This window comes from Herpailurus yagouaroundi, unplaced genomic scaffold (genome assembly GCF_014898765.1).
Source record: "Herpailurus yagouaroundi ecotype Mexico unplaced genomic scaffold, PumYag 216, whole genome shotgun sequence".
NCBI classification, from domain to species: Eukaryota; Metazoa; Chordata; class Mammalia; order Carnivora; family Felidae; genus Herpailurus; species Herpailurus yagouaroundi.
In genome coordinates, this window is record NW_024412447.1 from 3,500,575 (window position 1) to 3,514,830 (window position 14,256).

The following is a 14,256-nucleotide window of genomic DNA, read 5'->3' on the forward strand; positions in this document are numbered from 1 at the left end:
TCCTATGCCTGGCTTCACGGGTTAAGTTTCTAGAAACAACTGAATGAGGCTTTATGGTTTAAAAGAAACAAAGATTTATGGGAGAAATGCCATTCGAAGAACACAGACTGCGATTAGTCTATGAAAAATAAACAATGGAGACATAACAAAATGACATACTGAAGTGTCACTGTCCTCTGATTCCAAATCCCATAAAATGGCAGAAAATATAGTTTAAAGAAAATAAACACATAATAGTACTACAGCAGAACTTTAGAAGGTTTTTCGAAGTATAGAAAGTTCACAGGATATGGGACGCCTGGGTGGCTCAGTTGGTTGAGCAACCGGCTGTTGATTTTGGCTCAGGTCATATTCCCGGAGTCGTGGGATCGAGCCTCAAGTTGGGCTCTGCACTGACCATGGAGCCTGTTTAAGAGTCTCTCTCTCTCTCTCTCTCTCTCTCTCTCTCTCTACCCCTCTCCCCTCGCACTCTCTCTCCCAAAAATAAAAAATATTAATAAATAATAAAATAAAATAAAAAATAAGAAGTACACAGGATATGACACACTATAGGGGAAAAGACAACAACAAATAGCCCAAAGACAACACAAAAGCTAAAGCCATTCAGGGACGCTCCAAGCCCAGAGCAGAACCCAGAATTCCCGGCTGTCCACTGACTTCTCTATCACATTCCGTACCTCTGGTAAATATTCTCCTAAATGATTTAATACTTTAAGCTCAGGTTACAAAACTTCAGCGTTAAAAAGCAAACAAGGGGCGCCTGGCTGGCTGTTGGAGGGGCACGTCACTCTTGATCTCAGGGTTGTGAGTTTGAGCCTCACATTGGATGTGGAGATTGCTTAAAAATAAAATCTTTCGGGGCGCCTGGGTGGCTCGGTTGGGCGTCCGGCTTCAGCTCAGGTCACGATCTCGCGGTCCGTGAGTTCGAGCCCCGCATCGGGCTCTGTGCTGATGACTCAGAGCCTGGAGCCTGCTTCCGATTCTGTGTCTCCCTCTCTCTCTGCCCCTCCCTCACTCATGCTGTTTCTCTCTCTCTCTCTCTCAAAAATAAACATTAAAATAAATAAAAAATAAAATGTTTTAAAATGAATAAAATAAAATAAAAATAAAAAGATTCCCTCTTAGGAAAGCATCCCAGTTCATTGCCTTTTCTTTTATATTTTATATTTCTTTTGTATTTCCCTACTTTCAAGTGTATTTTACATGCGCATAATGATACATTTTTATGTATAATTTGTAGACGTATATAATTTTATGTCCCGTTTTTCACTTAACCTTATATGAGTGTTTTTCATCTTGCCACTGACTCCTCATAGCTCTCATTTTTGATGTCTGCATAATATACTTTGATTGAATGTAGCATGATCTATTTTCTCCTTTCCTTCTTTTTGACCATTTGGGTTGTTTCCAATGTGTGCTATTATAAATAATGCCGTAATTAACATCTCTATTTCCTCAGCTAAATTTAAATCTGTTTTATGAATTAAAAGCAGCTGAACTGACTTGTGTGTCATTCCTTTTTGAACGAAAACAGAATGTCCTGGTTTTGTAACAAGGAACGCTTCTAAAATTAGGCTTACGGATAGGGCTGTGTGACAAGTCAGAATAGCAATGGCAGAGTTCCTGAATCTCTGTAGACAATGTCTGCTTAGCTTACTTGTCCCTCTTTGGGGAATAGAGTAAGTCCCGTGCTGCTTCAGCTTAAAATGAATCTCAAGATCGGTAACGTTAGCCTTGACAGGAGTAATTTTTTTTCAGACAGCAGCCCTTCTGGTTGCGTTGCTTCCTTCAGATCTTCCCGCACTTGACCAGGGTGAAGGTCAACTGCGGATGCATAATTTTCAAGCTATTTGAAATACTTGGTAACACTGAAAAGGTTTCTGTTTTCTCATAAAGTTTTTTGTTGCCCCAGATACAGAACACCTGGTGAGAGTAAAGCAGAAATGTGCATAGAAGTGGAGGTGGAAGGGGAATGAGTTTTACAAAAGGACCAATTACAAGTCGAAGAAACTTATTTTTTTTTCATGTTTATGTATTTTGAGAGAGAGAGAGAGAGTGCACGTAAGCAGGGGAGGGGCAGAGATAGAGGGAGACACAGAATCCGAAGCAGGCTCCAGGCTCTGAGCTGTCAGCACAGATCCCGACGTGGGGCTCAATCCCACGAATCAGGAGATGGTGACCTGAGCCGAAGCCAAGAATCAGACGCTTAACACAAGTCAAAGAAGTTTAAAATACGATATTAAAACCTCAAAACTCAACAGATCAGGTGACCAGTACACTGATACAGCTAAAAACGAATTCCTTCCTGGATAATCAAACCATTCCAAGAGCCACCTAATATGAATTTCATGTGCAGAGAATTGTGGGAATGAAGGGGAGAAAAAATTAATAATAAAATTATCCACAGTTAAATAAACACACGAGTATCGGGGTTGAGTGAGTTCACTGGAAGTTGATCAGAATGCATGAAACACATAAGCACCTACAGAGCACCGCTGGGAAATTTCAAAACGTCAAGGATAAAAGGGAAGTCCTAAAAAGCAGACAAAAATAAAAGGAAACAGATTGCCTACAATCTGTCCATTGCCTACAATCTTGTCAATTTGACAAAAGTCAAATTGGGTTCTATCTTCTCATTGGCAGCACTGGTGCTAGAAGACAACGGACCAACAACCCGGAAAGTACGAGTATACATTACGAAATGATTCCCACGACCAGGTTAGTTACCGTATCCATCACATCACATAATTACGATGGTGTTTGGCGGGGACGGTGAGAACATTCAAGATCTACTCTCGTAGCAACTTTCAAGTATATAATATGATGTTGTTAACTACAGTCACCATGTTCAACACAAGATCCCCAGAACGTAGCCATGCCATCATTGGAAGTTTGTGCCCTTTGACCAATGGGTCTGCCCATTTCCCCCACCCCCAGCCCTGACCACCACCATTCTACTCTCCGTTTCTATGAGTTTGACTCTTCTTTCTTATTCCACATGTGAGTGAGATCGTATCATATTTGTCTTTCTCTGTCTGACTTATTTCACTTAGCACAATGCCCTCAAAGTGTTCATCCGTGTTGTCACAAATGGCATCGTGCCTTATCATTTTAAGGTTGAATGATATTCCATTTTATATATATATATAAACCACACATATCTCACACACACACACACACACACACACCACATTTTCTTTGTCTATTTATCCATTGATGGACACTTACGTTGTTTCTGTGTCTTGGCTATTGTGAATAATGCTAAAACAAGCATGGAGGTGCAGACACATCTTGGGGATAGTGCTTTCCTTTCCTTCGGATATATACCCAGAGGTGGGATTGATGGATCATGTGGTAGTTCTGTTGTTAATTTTTGGAGGAACCACCATACCGCCTCTGTAGTGGCTACACCAATTCACATTCCCACCAGCAGTACACAAGGGCTCCCTGTTCCCCACATCCCCATGGACACCCATTGGAACAGGTGTGAGGTGACCTCACTGTGGTTTTGACTTGCATTCCCCTGATGGTGGGTGATGTTGAGCACCTTTTTATGTACATCTTGGTCATTTGTACGCCTTCTTTGGGAAAAATGTCTGTTCATGTCCTCTGTCCACATTTTATTTAATCAGATTATTCTCGATTATTGTTATTAACTTGCTGCTGAGTTGTGTGAGTTCTTTATGTATTTTGGACATTCACCCTTTATCAGATAAATGATTTGCAAGTATTTTCTCCCATTCTGTAGGTTGCCTCTTCTCTTTGTTGATCGTTTCTTTTGCTGTGCAGAAGCTTATTTTATTTTACTTTATTGTAATTTTATTTTAGAGACAGAGAGAAAGAGCACGCACAAGTTGGGGAGGGGCAGAAGGAGAGAGAGAGAGAGAGAGAGAGAGAGAGAGAGAGAATTTCAAGCAGGCCTCCCCCCCCTCAGCACAGAGCCTGATGTGGGGCTGAATCTCACGACCCTGGGGTCATGACCTGAGCCAAAATCAAGTCAGATGCTTAACCAACTGAGCTACCCAGGTGCCCCTGTGCAGAAGCTTTTTAGTTTTATGGAAGCCCGTGTGTTTATTTTCCTTTTTTTATTTTTTGCTTATGCTTTTGGTGTCATATCCAAAACATCATCACATTATTGCCAAGTCCAATATCAAGGGGATTTTTTTTCCCCCTTTTCTTCTTCTAGACCAGTTCCAGGTCTTACATCCAAATCTCCAACCCATTTTGAGTTCATTCTCGGGAGTGGTGTGAGATGGGGTCCAGTTTCAGTCTTTTACAGGTGAACACCCAGTTCTCCCAACGCTCCTGAAAATACTGTCTTTTCCTCACTGAGTATTCTTGGCTTCCCTGTCAAATATTAGCTGACCATATGTGCATGGGTTTGTTTCTGGGTTCTCGACTCTGTTCCATCAGTCTACGTGTCTGTTTTTACCAGTGCCGCGCCCTCGGTGCCGATGACAGGGCCAAGCCCAGTGGGGCGTGGCCGAGTTCTTGGGGGCACAGAGCTCTTTCTGGGGCTGTGGCAAGGACTGCATTTGGCAAACCAGCTGCCTGGGTTCAGACCCCTCCTTCCCAAAATCCTCACCTTGGTCTCGGGCTGTGCCGAGGCTCCAGTCTCCGACGTGGATTCCAGGGCTCCCACAAAGACGTGTTTGTCCATGAATGTTGGGGGCGGGGAGTACATGTGAGGAACGTCGTATTCGACCACCTTGCTGGCATCACCCCAGGACTTTTTATTTCACACATTGGTTTCTGGACGCCTTCATCATCCCGGAGCCCCTTATCCGATTACACTCCAAGTTTGTCTGGGATGTGTTTCCTCTTAAAACCGAACCGTCATGTAGGATTATCCTGAAAGTGAGTTTTTGAAAATCACTCTGAGACTTGACACTGCTTCCCAGCATTTCGGAGGGACTTAAGTCACCAGGAGACGGGGACGAGGACCACATCCAGGCCCCAGGAAGGACACACACACCACGACACATCAAAATCAGACATTCGCCAAACCCATTCAGTGCTGTTCACAACTTCCCCAAGGAGATTGCCGGTCGGTTTCAAGCTTGCCATCCTCACGAAGGTCCTTGGCTCACCTCAGACTTGCCGTTCAATCCCCCAGAGCAAGCCAGGCAGGAGAGGAAAGGACCCTTGTTAGCAGGTAGAAATGCGGTCCTGACGTGGCCCTGTCTTCTCATTTTTCCCAACATGTCGGAAACCCAGATTTTTGCTTTTTGGCCGGGGACTCTCCTGACTTCTGTAATTTGCCAACAAAACAAAAAGATTCTTAAACATTCTACGAGCCAGCCAAAACAAATACATGCGCCCGATTCAGAACAGACTCGAAACCTCCGATTTCAGTGAAGTCTAATGGGTAATAATGCACAAAGGCGATTAAATTTCCAGGGCCGGAACTTTGGATCCAGCAGACAAAGGGAGGCGGGGCCGGGGCGAGGAGAGTCACAGCCATCTCTTTGCCATGGAAACCCCAAGGGATGAGACTTATATTTTTTTCTGTATTAAGAGATCAATGGGAGATTAATAATAATCCCGTACATTGATGTAGCACTTCAAACCTGAGTGCTTGCTCATCTACAATCTCATTTGATCCTTATAACAGCCCCGTGAGCTTGTCAAGAACATCCAACACTCTCTCATCCGATTAAAGGGAGCCAAGGACTCACACAATTTCACTTAGAGAAAAAAAAAGAGGAGAGACCAAAAGGTAACCTTTTCCAGCTTTCAGTGGCAATGCTCAGAAATAAGTCCTTGTTTCCCTGACTTTCACCTGCTCTCTCTCCTCCCTGTGTTCGGTACGCTGCCCTGTTCCCTTGTTCCAGAAGGAGCAGCTCATGCTCACAGAGCGCAGGGCTCGGCAGCAGCAGGGGTCAGTCAGAGCTCCGGCCGGTGAACTAGAACCTGTCTGGCAAGGTTTGCAATGAAAATACCACCTGGTGGTTGACGGTCCAGAAATGACCCTCACTGACTTGTTGATATGCAAAGAACCAAGCTTTGACTGACCTCACTCAAGTCCTTGGTCATAAAATTTTTTTTTTCAATTCATTAACTGTAGCTAATCTTTACAATCCAGTGGCTCAGAGATAAATGAGTCTCTTGTCAAAAGTGGGGTGAACATACCTGTTACGATGGCTTCCACCCAAAGAAAAATAAACACAGAAAACCATAAGTGTTGGCCAGGATGTGAAGAAATTGGAACCCTCGCTCCAGCCGGGCATGTGAAATTGGTACTGTGGTTGTGGGAAAAGTATGATGGTTCTGCAAAATATTAAAAAGAGAATGACCATACGGTCCTGCAGTTCTCCTTCTGGGTATTCACCCTAAAGAGTAGAAACGACAGCCTCGAAGGGGTATTTTCACACCCATGTTCATGGCAGCGTTACTTGGTGACGCTGTTACAGGAGAAAGCCACCCAGTACCTGTGGACGGATGAACAGATAAGCAAAATATGGCCTATACATACGTGCAAGAGAATAGTACTCAGCCCTAAAAAGGAAGGAAATTCTGACACCCGCTCCAATGCGGATAAACCTTAAGCACATTGTGCTGAGTGAAACGTTTGTCCCGAAAAGACAAATACTGTGTGATTCTATCATGGAGTGCCCCTCGATTCAGAGTAGTCAAGTTCAGGGAAACAGAAGATGAAAGGGTGGGTCCTCAGGGCTGGGGAGGCGGGTGGGGAGTCCATATTTAATGGGGGCACAGTTCCAGGATTGCAAGATGAAGAGTTCTGGTGATGGATGGTGTGATGGCCACACGACAGTGCGAATGCTCTCAGCACCACGGAGTCTTCCTCATAAGAACGGCTAAGCTGCTATATGTATTTTATCACAGTCTATAACATCTTTTTAAGTGGGGTGAAGTCACACAACTACCGCAATCCCTCAGCCGAACCTGGGGCTTCACGATCCCACCGATTCCTGACTCCCTGGTGACACTCTGCTGGTGTACGCCAGAGTAGGGTAGACCATTCTCTTTCCTGTCCCCGGGGGTTATCTTCCTTTCCTTATCGTAGTTATTAACCAAACCCAGTTCGCACGTCAACTTTCCAAAGGCTCTCCCATCTGACCACCTACAGCGTGCTGGGAGAGTTTACCAGTCTCTCTGGGAGCCACCCCTTTGCCCTGTCTGTATTTCTGTGGTTGTCCTTTCATATCTTGAGAGAGAGGGCGGCAGAGAGAGAGAGAGAGAGAGAATCCCAAGCAGCCCCCCCCCCACGCTGTCAGTGCAGAGCTGGATGGGGGCTCGAACTCATGAGCTCATGAGATCATGACCTGAGCCAAAACCAAGAGCTGGACACTCAACTAACTGAGCCAGTCAGATGCCCCATCCTTTCAAGTACTATTATGGCAACTTGTTTGCTGGTCCACACGTGTCTCCCCGGTAGGCCAGGGCTGTGGTGGGGAGGGTGCATGAAGGAATGATGGTAATCGGGCAGTTTCTCAGCCATCCAAGGCAGAGAGCAAAGACCCAAATATTTGGAGATGGAATGTAATTCCAGTGGGCATATAATGACCATAAACATGCACGCTTCATGACTTTGTGGTGTGTATAGCAGAGGGTCCTAGGCTTTAGGCATCTCTAGGGTCTTAGGAAGACTCCAAGGAAAGGCAAACCGGAGGAGATGGGTGGTTCCTGGCCCAGCTGAGTACTGTGTCCCATGGGGCAGGGGCCCACCAGGAGTGGGAATGGTGGGCTGAGTAATGAAAATGCTTTCAAAAGACAGCCTTAGACACCTGTGAACACCTCGTCAGACCCAAACCTTAAGGGTACCCAGGCCAGATTCCCAAGAAGAAGAGGCCCTACAGTGAACAGTAAAAAAAGACCAATTCAAAGAAAAAGAAAGTGATCCCGTCCAAAGAATATTTAAAAGCCTATTGAAAGGAGAGAGATATACAGAAGCAAGAAATGAATTCAGACACAGACCCACCTATGGGTAGCCCGTTGATTTATCACCAAGACTCCAAGGCAACCCAAAGGGAAAGAATCACCTTTTCAATAAACAGTGATGGCACAGGTCGATATCCTTACCTCACACTGTGTACAACAGCAAACTCAAAATGGATCCTAGGCCTAAATGTAAGAATTAAATTCCTAAACGTCTAGAAGGAAAAAAGCATTGAAGAAAAAAGCCCTGTGACTTTGGGTTAGGCCAAATTGTCTTACGTGTGACAACAAAATCACAATCCTTTTTAAAAAGGATAAATGAGACTTTATCAAAATTAAAAACTGTTGCTTTCCAAAAGACACCATTAAGAAAACAAAAAGACAAACCACAAGAAAGTTTGTTGTTGTTTTTTTTTTTTTTAGAGAGAGAACATGCAAGCAGAGGGGAGGGGCAGAGGGGAGAGAGAGAGGGAGACAGAATCCCAAACAGGGTCCACACTCAGCACAGAGCCTGATGCAGGGCTCTATCCCACGACCCCGGGATCATGACCTGAGCCAAAATCAAGAGCCGGACGTTCAACCAACTGAGCCACCCAGATGCCCCAAGAATGTATTTTCAAATCATGTATCTGACAAAGAACCTGCATGATATGTAAGTCCCCTCTAGGAAGCCCATAATAAGACAACCCAATTAGAAATGAGTGAAAGGTTTGAAGAGACATTTCACCAAAAAATAGTTAATAAGCACAAGCAAAACTGCTTGGTATTATTAGTCATCAAGGGGACGCGTGTTAAAACTACTGTGGAACCCCATCACACCTCCTGAGGGAGCTGTAATCGAGAGGACTGTCAGTTGGCAAGGACTTGGAGGGGCTTCAATTCACACACTGTCAGTAGGAATGTAAAACCGGAAAACACTTGGAAGTTGCTTTAAAGGTTAAGCGTACACTCATAAGCCAGCAATTCCATTCGTACGTCTCTACCCGAGAGAAATGAAGACATGTCCACATAAAGACTTGTGCACGAATGTTCGTGGTATTATGACTCATAATAGACAACCCATAGGTCCATCAACTGGTGAATAGATAAGCAAAAAGTGATACATCCACACATTGGGCTCTGACTCCCTAATAGAAAGGAAGAAATTGCTAATATATTAAACAGCACAATTGCAACTCAAAAGCATTATGCTCAACACGAAAGTCTACATGTTGTATAATTTCACTTATATGAAATTTCTAGAAAGGATAGCGCTTCAGAGATGGCAGGCAGACCAATAATTGCCTGACTTTGAGGTTAGGAACAGACGCAAGAAAATTTGCGGGGGGTGACAGAATTGTTCTAAAACAGGGTAACGGGTGGGTGCAGAAGATACGAATTTAATAAAAACCATTGAGCCTGCCCTTACAACAGTTGGGTTTTATGGTATATAAATTATACTTCAATAAAGCTGTTTAAAAACAAACAAACGTGTTCTATACGTTACCCAAAAACTCTGCACCCAAGAATCGATCCTTAATACACCTTAGCAAAAATGCAAAATGGCCATGCGTTAATCTATTTACTGTAGCATTTTTTGTATACGCAAAAGACTGGAAACAACCCAAATGTCCATGAGTAGGGGACTGAGTCCTACTGTGGTAGACCCCTAAAATGGAGCATTTGGATGCTGTAAAAAGGCACGAAGCGATTATAACATAATCTGTACAACAAATTCCCAAAAATATTGTTAACTGAGAAAAATAAAGCTGCAAAAGTTCGATAGTAGAGGAGTCTAAGAACAGGGGGTAGTAACGTATTTAAATATGTGTTTGCCTAGCCTTTCGGTAAAGAGACCTGTGCAGTCTGTATGTATTTTAAAATTTGCTTACAGGAGAGTCTCTCGCTGGCGCCCCTTCAGTCTGGAACAGCAGAGTGGCCGCCACCTTGTTAAATTCTGTGACAGTGACGGCTGTCACAGCTACCCTGTGTAAGACTTACGGCCACCAAAAAGAGGAGTCTCCTCAACCTCGTCACCTGGGGGTCAAGGAGACAGGGTTCGGGGAGGAAAGCGGACCTCGGCACTGTGCTGGTCAGTGCTTCTCGCCTGGCCCCCCAAGAGGAAAACCCTGACTGGCGGTGTTGGCCGGCTTCCGTGGTTCCGGTGCTCCCATCAGAGCCGACCCCACGCTAACATCGTGACATCCCCGAGCCCGGCCACGATCGGGTCTCCTGGGATCCAGACCAGCTCCAGCACATGGCTGGCGACGAGCTACCGTCTCGCACCTCTAACTGGCAAATCAAAAAGCCTGACGACACCGGGGCCTTAATAGAAAGATGCATTAAAACGTGCAAGCTCTGTAAATTGGTCCCGCGGCTTGGGAGAGCGCTGTGGCTTGATCTGGTACGGCACACGCACAGTGCGGTCCAGAACTGCAGCCTTCCACCAGGAGATGTACAGGCATCTTTGCAACACTGTTGGTAAGAGCAGAAAAGTGGACGGGGGCCTGGGTGGCTCAGTCGGTTCAGCGTCCGACTTCGGCTCAGGTCACGATCTCGCCGTTCGCGATTCCCGAGTTCGAGCCCCGCGTCGGACTCTGTGCTGACAGCTCAGAGCCTAGAGCCTGTTTCAGATTCTGTGTCTCCCTCACTCTCTCTCCGCCCTCCCCCACTTGTGCTCTGTCTCTCTCTCTCTCTCTCTCAAAAATAAATAGACATTAATTAAAAAAAAAAAGTGGAAACAACCTAAATGTCCATCAGTAGGGAAAAAATTATAAATAAATCATAGAATAGTCATTCAACAGAAAGAAGAATGCCGTCCAGCATTTACAATTAGTAAGCTAATATATGTGTCAAGATGTCTGTGGCTTGGAAAGCACAACATTGAATGAGAAATCAAGCTCTAGGATGTTATGCATAACAAATAACTTGTGTAAAAGTTGAAAATGCATGAAATGATAGTCTGCAATATGGTATAGAAATACATATTCATTGAAACGTGATGAAATCATTTTAAATAGAGTAGGCAAACACATAACAAATTTGTGATGATACTGCCTCCGGGGAGCGAAAAAGAGAGATTGAAACTGGGGAAGGGTACAGAGGGTACTTTGTCTCTATCGCATTATCCTGAGGCCCTTAAATATTAGAAAATATTGATCTGAAATCAAAACAACACATTAATGGTTTAAGTTCTGGGTTCTGAGCAGTAGGGTGTGGTGCTGGCTCCCTTTGCCTTTATGTTTTTCAATATTTCAAAACCTCCTTCCAAACACTGAGGCACCTCTTTTGTTTTAAAAAAAAAAAAAATGTTAACGTTTATCTTTGAGAGAGAGAGGCAGAGTGTGAGTGGGGGAGGAGCAGAGAAGGACACAGAATCGGAAGCAGCTCCAGGCTCCGAGCCGTCAGCGCAGAGCCCGACGTGGGGCTCGAACTCACGGACCGTGAGATCGTGACCTGAGCTGAAGTCGGACACTGAACCGACTGAGCTACCCAGGCGTCCCAAGGCACCTTTTTTATGACCGAGATTGTCGATCCTGTCACCGTTCACTGCCAGGTCCCACGGGCCAGACATCCAGCCGGAGAAATGCCAGTAGAACACCCTCACCGGGACACCTCCCGCACAGGTGGCATGGGACCACGGGGGGCACGGCTTCGTGCCCCCTCTCCTGACGTCCTCCTCCCAAAACCTGGCGGCCTCTCGTGAAAGTGCCTATGGGGACATCTGTCACACTGTATATACACTAAAGACGTTGCATCAATAATAATAACGAGACCCCCTGAGTAGGAACACACTTGGCTCAGTTCTGCGTTCCTGGGCCCTGGGTGCACCGCCGCGGGCACGCTGATTTTGAACGAATCGTGAATGAAGGAATCATCTGTTCTGCGTGGCCACCTTCTAATTCAGTGGTCTGGAGGCTCGTGTGCCCTCCCCCCAGATTCACAGGTTGAAAGCCTACCCCCCACAGTGGTGGTACTAAGAGGAGGGCCGTGAGGGTGCAGCCCTGAGGACTGGGGTTCACGCCCTTAGAAAAGACGCCCCTGCCAGCGCCCTTCTGCTCCCGCCACGTGAGGTGCCAGGGGATGAGGCAGCAAGCGGCCTCGCCAGACACCGAATCCGCCGAAGTCGTGATCCTCGACGTCTGGCCCCCGGAACAGAAGAGATGCACGCCTGCTGTTCATACGCCGGCCCGTCCGTGCCATTTTGTTGCAGCGGCCAGGGTGCGCGGAGGCAGGTGCGGGTGCAGAGGCCGCACACTCTGCAAACAGGCCAGTTGAATGATCGTCAGTTCCAGGTCTCGCGGCATGACACAGAGGCTCGTGGGCTTGGTGACGTAAGCTTCTTGAAAGCCACCGGGATCAGGAGGGTCGAGCTTTGGCCAGTGTGGCCGCGGCCATGACAACGTGGTCTGGCTCGAAGCCCAGCGTTTCCTTCTCGTTCTCAACTCAGGATAAGTCTGTTCGTCAAAACTGCAAGACATGAGGCCCAGAAACTTCCATCACTCTCGCCTCGATGTCAGAGACAGAGACATCCCTCCACAAAAATAGAACAGTAGCGTGGACTTAAGGTGTGCCCACAGAATGGGGGCCGAGGGGGGCCCAAGAAAGGACAATGCAAGGGACGGGCAGGTGTCACGGCAGGACATACGTCCTGATGCGGATTAGTAAAGTGTGTTCCAGGAAAACCGTCTTCTTCACGTCACAGAGTCAGGCGTGGGGGAAGAACTGAACCTCAGAAAGTATCTTCAGGAATCCAGGGACTGAGTCACTCAGCAGGCTGGCTCTTCAGCAAATAGATGTGTGCTAGGGGCGCCTGGGTGGCTCAGTCGGTCGAGCGTCTGACTTCGGCTCAGGTCACGATCTCGCGGACCGTGCGTTCGAGCCCCGCGTCGGGCCCCGTGCTGACGGCTCGGAGCCTGGAGCCTGTTTCGGATTCTGTGTCTCCCTGTCTCTCTGCCCCTCCCCCGCTCATGCTCTGTCTCTGTCTCAAAAATAAATAAACGCTTAAAAAAACTTTAAAAAAAAATAGATCTGTGCCAAACCAGGCAATTTGCGTCGCTTCTGCAGCCGACGAGAGCCTGCGCAGCAAGCACGAACCTCAGTGACCTTGGCCAGCACGCTAGGTGGCTCGGTGGTGTCTCCTATCACAGGAGAGCATCAACTGCATTAACGTCCTCAACCTCACAGAAACCCCACTATAGGTGCCATTATCATCCCTGTATCACAGATGGGGAAACTGAGGCTCCCCAGCATTGAATAACTACATCCCCCAACTTTCAGGTGGCCGAGCTGGCTAATGAATCCAAGGAGACGCTGCCCCTCAACCCGCACAGCCCACTGGCGCCAGGAACCTCGATGTCCCAACACAACTGCTGGGATCCTGCCCTTTAATGTGTGTGCACACATCCCGTACATATTCACACACACACACACACACACACTTATACACAAACATACCCATGATGCACATACACCCTTTTACACACACACACCTGTAAATAAACACTCACCTGGATGGACACACACACACACACACACACACACACACACACATACCACAACCACCACCACCATGGAATTTTGTGAGCTGGATGCCAAACCAGCTTGAAATGGACCACAATGGGAGTATTTATGTCACAGAAATACATGATAAATCTGGTCTTTTCTGAGAGAGCGACAACGTTGCTTTACCTCACTAGATATGGGTAGATAGAGAAATATTTATATTATTCTATTATTTATTTATATTTCTATTTATTATTTATATCAGTTCTGTGTGAATATATTCAACTTTCCTCTCTTTGGCCACTGAGAGAAGATGAAGAGGGGCGGAGGGAGGGGCACCCCCACTGGCTGTGAGCAGCCCGGCCCCACACTCCACCGCTCCCTCTGCCTCACCAAACCCCAGCGCACCAGTAACCACCGTGATCTAGAAATATCCTACATGCCTCCAAGTCCATAGACTGGAGTACAGAAATATCCATGTATACTTTTTTTTAATAAATATTTTTTAAGTTCATTTATTTATTTTGAGAGAGAGAGCCGAGCAGGTGAGGGGCAGAGAGAGAGAGAGAGAGAGAGGGAATCCCAAGCAGATTCCATGCTGTCAGCACAGAGCCTGATGTGGGTTCGAACTCACAGATCATGAGATCGTGACCTGAGCCCAAATCAAGAGACAGACACTTAATGGACTGAGCCACCCAGGCGCCCCAATCTTCTGCATATTTTTAAATTTTTTTTAATGTTTATTTATTTTTGAGAGAGACAGAGACAGAACACGAGCAGGGATGGGGCAGAGAGAGAGGGAGACACAGAATCCGAAGCAGGCTCCAGGCTCTGAGCTGTCAGCAGAGCCCGACACAGGAATTGAACTCATGA

At 46.3% G+C, this 14,256-nt stretch overlaps 1 long non-coding RNA gene across 1 annotated transcript in view; it reads left to right on the forward strand.

Moving 5' to 3' along the window:
- Positions 1-2,940, forward strand: part of LOC121017519 (uncharacterized) — a 71,927-nt gene extending 68,987 nt beyond the window's left edge. The window contains exon 5 of the long non-coding RNA XR_005784793.1: positions 2,644-2,940. This is a non-coding gene — a long non-coding RNA (uncharacterized LOC121017519). The remainder of the gene's footprint in view (positions 1-2,643) is intronic.
- The last annotated feature ends 11,316 nt before the right edge of the window (positions 2,941-14,256 follow it).